This window comes from Lynx rufus, unplaced genomic scaffold (genome assembly GCF_022079265.1).
Source record: "Lynx rufus isolate CCGP_SWC_20201006 ecotype Redwood Valley unplaced genomic scaffold, mLynRuf1.p SCAF_5, whole genome shotgun sequence".
Classification (NCBI taxonomy): Eukaryota; Metazoa; Chordata; class Mammalia; order Carnivora; family Felidae; genus Lynx; species Lynx rufus.
In genome coordinates, this window is record NW_025814867.1 from 155,073,506 (window position 1) to 155,079,505 (window position 6,000).

Here is a 6,000-nt window from a genome sequence, read left to right on the forward strand (position 1 = left end):
AGCTCCAGGCAGAGAGAGAGAACGGGGCAGACACAGGGCACATTTTGGAGGAGAATCAATGAGACTTGACGACTGATGGGTATGGAGGAGAGAGAGGTAGCAAGGGCACCCCCCCACCCCGATCTCTACCAGGAGTCACCGGGCAGCTCCTCCTCTCTGCGAGGGGAAGCATCCCGGAGAAGGGAGAGAAGTCGGTGTTGGGCACACTCGTGGAGGCAAAGAATCCCACTGGCCTTCGGAACAAGTGGACCACATGAGGACACATCAGGAATGAAGTATTAGACCACTATGACACAGAACTGAGTTCAGCACGGCTTGCTTGCTTAGCTCTCTGGTTAAACGGCCAACTAACGGAAAGCACAGTGCCCACAAGAGCGCAGTGCTGCGTGTGGGGGTCCCTGGGCCGGGCTGAGAGTGGCTCCGTCCCCTCTGGGTCCGGGCTCGGCTGGCTCTGGCCACACAGAGGCAGACCCCTCACCCTGTGCCTGGTCTCCACGGGTGTCTAAACGCAGGAAAGGCTAGATGTCAGCAGCAAGCATCGTTAGAAAGCCCGTCATCTAAAGAGAGAGAAAACGGCATCCCTGGGCCCATCTCTTCCGTCCTCCTCCCGGAAGACCTGCTTATTACACTGAACCAGGACAACTACCACTCCTAACATGACTTAGTACCAGGGGCTACCTCTCCTCCCTATTTTGCTAAGAATCACGGTTATAGGGGACGCCTGGGTGGCTCAGTCGGTTGAGCGTCCGACTTCGGCTCAGGTCACGACCTCACAGTTTGTGGGTTCGAGCCCTGCGTCGGGCTCTGTGCTGACAGCTCGGAGCCTGGAGCCCGCTTCGGATTCTGTGCCTCCTTCTCTCTCTGCCCCTCCCCGGCTCACACTCTGTCTCTCTCTCTCTCAAAAATAAATAAAACATACAAAAAAAATTGAAATAAATGTGCTCATATTGGGGGAAAAAAAGAGTCAGTGTTTTAACTTGTCTGTTCCCGTTGCTTTTTTCTTTTAAACTGGCTGCCTGGCCACCCCTCCCTGACCCATGTGTGTCCTTGGGTGCCACTGTGCCCACATGGCACTGGCCTGCGTCCTGCCCTCTCCCCAACCCCGGGGATGAATAGAGACCTTCCCCCCACCCCTTGCAGTGTGAACCCGCGTGAGGCTGCCCTCCTGGCCTGCAGGTTTTGAGGAGCCGATCGATGGCTCAGGTATTTACAGGCTGGACAGTAACGAGGGTCATCTTCGGGCTGGAGACACCCTCCATCTGGGTGGAGATGAGCCTCCGCCCAAGCCTGACTGATAACAAACGTATTCTGGGAACAAAGTCAATTACATCAAGGCCGAACTTCTCATTAAATGCAGGCTCTGAGCTACCCTGCAAATAAAGCGTTTTCTTCCATTTGCCCAAAGGGCATAATACATAAAGCAGGGTGACTTCTGATTGTCGGGCTCATTAGCGCCTTAAGAGCCTCGCTGGCAGATCAGTCACTCTCGCTCCCCGCTCCCCACCCCCCTCCGCCCAGGCGGCTGCCCCAGTTCAGCAAGTTCACTGCTCCCCCTGCCCCAGGCCCTTTCCACTGTACGAGGCACCATGCACCTCAGTTTAAAAAATCAAAAAGGGCCCCGCGGTGCTGGTTTGCTCCCAAATGCTGATCACAGCTTGAATGTTCTAAGAACCCTCTTTGGAAGAATGTCAAGCAGGACAACTGACCACACATGTAAGGGCCTCTCACCAAGGAAAACCAGGCAGTGTCCAAGGACAAATGTTTTTCCGACAACTCTATCAGAATGCCTTAGAGCAGAGAGGATCCCACCCGTCACCACACCTCCCTGGGGCAAGGAAGGGGGGGGTCCCAGGACAGCCTCGGGGAGGTCTCAGGGGACAAGGAGACCCTTCACACAGGCCTGGGGAGCGGGGTTCCCCAGGGCCCCCCAAGCGCTAGCACTGATTTTGTTGAGAAGGCTCTGCACCATTTTGCACCCCGTTTCTTCCCTGGTAATCCAAATCCAAATGTCCCCAACCTCTTGGCTTTCCCTTAATTGCTCCAGGGACAACCCCCCCCCCCCCCACCTACGCCCCAGCAAGAGCCACAGACTTAGGGAAGCTACACCCCCAGCCCAGGTGGATAACCCGGGTGGCATCTGCAATTCAATGAGCCTGAAATACGCCTTAGTAGGGAGCCAGGGTCAGGACTGAAACATGCCCCTCAAACCCCACCCCCCCCCACTGTTTTTCGTTTGTTTGTTTGTTTTGTTTTGTCAACAGCAATTATTTATTTTAAATATACTTTCCCTCCAAGCAGTGTTTCTGGCTCATGTTGGTGACAACACAGAAGAAACTACTGACCCAGTACTGTGAGCACTATCACCACTAGGGGACCTGAGGGTCCCCGGTGCGGTTGGCGCCGGAGCCATGGAACTTCAGGCTCCGTCTCCGTCCGGGTCCACACCATCAATCCCGTTTCTTCGCTGTTAGGAGCAGAGTTCGAGGCCACCTGGATCCACAGACATCAGTCTTAGCGCAACCTAAACACTGTGACGTGCCACCTGCAATTAGGCAAATTCGGCAGGACTGGTGTCACGTTTCTCTTCTGTAATCGTTTCAAAACAGGCTCCTTTTCTTCACCGTTTGGGGAAAGGTTATTAATTCCGTTTCCGGGCAGGAATGCACAAAGCACCCCCACCCCCAGGACCTCCTCCTAGTCCGAGATGGAAAACCTCTGGACGTTCACAGGACTAAGCTGGGGTTCAATTTGTCCAATACTTTCTCAATAGCACTTAGATTAACCCAGTTTTTTTTTTTTCCTCATTTAGGACAGGTCTCAGCATGTCTTCCCCACCCCAGGGAGGGCATCGGGGTAGGGGAAAATATCAGAAATATCATCAGACAGACCGTTTCTAAAAGACAGTTTCTAAGAAGCCAGAGGCTCCCCCCTCCCCTCAGAAATTCCAAAGATGGGCCGATGGTGAGGGAGGGATGAGGCTTCCCTTTCCGGAAGCATTGACGGCGGAAAAGGGGAAAGTAGAAAGTAGGGGACGAAAGGGTGGCGGTCTCTGGACGTCAGGGGAGTAACACGCCGTGGGAGGAGAGAAGGGGGGACCAGCCCCGAAGAGCTCCTGAGAGGGAACCAGCTTTGGGGAAGGCAGCAGGAAACACGGTTTAATCCTCGGTTAGCGGATGCCTCCAGGCCAGGCCTCCTGGAGCACCAAGCCGGGGATGCTCCCAGGGAGCCTCCGAGGGTTCCCACACTGCTATTTTTAAAACTGACAAGAAGCGGGCTTGTCAGATCGTCAGCTCTGCCGTTGCAGACTGGGGGTTTGCTCGGGCTCGTCCGGACTAGCCAGTGCGGATGGCGCCTTCGCTGCGGGCCGGCGCCCAGGCCAGGCACTCTGTTACTCAGGGCTTCCTCTTAGCCCAGGGGAGGGGCGGGAGGCTGGAGGACTGAGGCCTCTGGGGTCACTTGTGCTCTCTACGCGGTAACCTGCCCAGCCCTAGACCCCACCCTAGCGCTCACGATCCCCCTGATCAGGGTTAGCCAGGGAGGCCACGTGTCTCCCCCAAGCCACCAGCCAGGCCCATAAGGAGTGGGAAACGCAGCTCAGTAGGGTGTCACTTGTGAAATCCCAAGAAGGTCCCCTTGGAAGCTCCTATGGCGGGTGCTTCGGTGGCCCCTGCCTCCCCCCCCCCCACCCCTTCCTCAAGGTGGCCCCTGACCTTCCCTGCACAGAACTCTGTGCTCACAGGCTTGAGGCAGCCTGCTGCTCCCAGGAGCCTGGGGCACCTGCTGGGGGGGGGGGGGCGGGGCGTGGATAAAGTCTGCGGCCAGGGCAGCAGTAGGCCTGGAGGCTTCACCCGGAACCCCAAGAAAACCCTGTTCCCCACTCCACTTCAGGGAACACATTGCGGGGTGGGGATGGGGGGCAGCACAACCACCATTTCAAAGTCTAGATGCGACTGTGCAAGGCACCCAGCCCCTCCTGCACGACACAACCCCACCCCCACCCCACCCCACCCCCGAACCTGGAGCTGAATTCAGTCAATCATTAACTTCTGGCTTCACACACAAAGAGCAGGGGGCTAACCATCTTCTCAAGCAGAGAAATCAGCCACTGCTGCAAATACAGAACCCCGGCCTGCCCTACCGGGCAGGCAAAGTGCGAGAGGTGACTCTCTTCCTGTTGGGCGATGCTGACCTCCACGGGGCCGCCCGCTAACATGCCACCACCTGCCTGGCTCGGGCAGGGCAGGAAAGGCTTCCAGTTAAAGGACAAAACACTTTTCAACCAGGCTATGCAATATCCTAAGTGATCCGCGTCAAGTAGAGAAACCCTACCTCCTCCTGGGCCACCCAAGAAAGAAGGGCCTGGTGGCTGGAAATAGATTCTGAGGGTGCCGGCTGGTGAGTCAGCCTGGGTGCATCCTTGGTTACTTTGTTTGCTCCTCCAAGAAACCCGTGTGAAAAACGTTGCTGGTGAATAAAACTCGCTTTGACCAGAAGACTCTATCGGACCAAGGTCCCCAGAGCATAAAAATGTCGCTATGGCGAGGGTCTTGCCTTTCAGGATCTGACCACTGGCTGGTATTCAACGCGGGTCGGATTTCATCAAAATAACCACAGCGCCCCTCCCTCCCGGCCTGAGAAGTTCCCAGGATCCACGGCATAGAGGGGGAGGGACGGCTTGCACAGCCCCTCACCTCTGTGATGTTTCTATGACACTGGTCACCACTCTCCTGCCAGTTTCCAAGTAACACTGCGTTTGAGGCTCACGGCAAGAGGTCACCCAGAGCTCTCCTGCCTAATCTCCTAGGCCAGGATGAAAATACGAGGGCAGCGAATGCGCGGGGCCTAGTACCTCACGCTGCAGCAGAAAACACTGCAATCCGTTTACCTTAGTCCTGGGGACTCAAAGAGCCCCGGGGAGGGGACGTCACCACCATCCCACCAGCGAGAAGCTGGGGTTTGGAGGCCCCATCGCTCAATCAGCCGAGGATTCAAACCCAGGCGCTGGAGACTGCAAAGGCTATGAGAGGTTTCACAGGAGCTGTTTTCCTTTGTGTGTTCGGTAGGGACTCCCTAAGGGGGATCTCCGCACGGAATACAAACCCAACTTCCTCCTAGAAGGCACACTTTCACCACATAATTTAAGTCTGGTCCACTGAAGTTTACGTATCAACTAAGTTTACATATCAACTACTACAATGCAAACGTAAAAGGCGGCATTAAAACCAGAACTGCTTCTCAAGACCCTCTCCCCCCCACCCCCCCTCCAACTCCACCCCCTTCCCCCCCAAATTAAGCACAGACTACAATCCACTGGCCCTGTTTCACAGGGGTGGCTTCGCGTCCTTTCCAATCGTCGTTAACTGAGTCCCCGTGTTAGGCTGGGACAGGCAGGTTCTTGGACTGGGGCGCTGGGGTGCAGGAGGGCGCTATGGTTCGACCACAAAGCGGGTTAATGTAAAGCCCTCCCCCGCCCCCCCCTCACCAGGGGCTCGGCCTGGAAATCAAGTCAGCCAAAGCCAGAGCGCTAGGTCAGGGAGCGCTGGGCGGAACCCCCCGCCCCCCACCCCCGGGGCCGCCTGCCGGACCCCAAGGCCAAGCCCGAGTTCCGTGGCTGCGGAAGCCTGGCCAAGCCAAGCCCGGTGCTTCCGACCGAAATAATTACCGTCTTATACCAATTTGTGCTCCAGCGTAAATTACTAAGTAAGTCGAAGGGAGTCTAACTAACTCACAAAGCCCAGATCCCCACACGGCAATTTTTCTAAGCCGGGCGCAGACCGCAGCGCCCAGGCGGGTCGCGGGCGGGCCGGACGCGCCTCCGAGGGGCGCGGGTCCAAAGCCCGGAAAACCCGAGGCTTCACGCGAAGCTCGCTAGCACCGGGGTGGCCCCACCGGGCACCTCGCAACGTTTCGACCAAACGCGGCCCCTCGAAGCGGGAGCCGCAGCCGGGGACCCGGAGCAGCTAGCTCGCCGCCCCGGCCTCCGCGTCCCTCGGGCCGGGC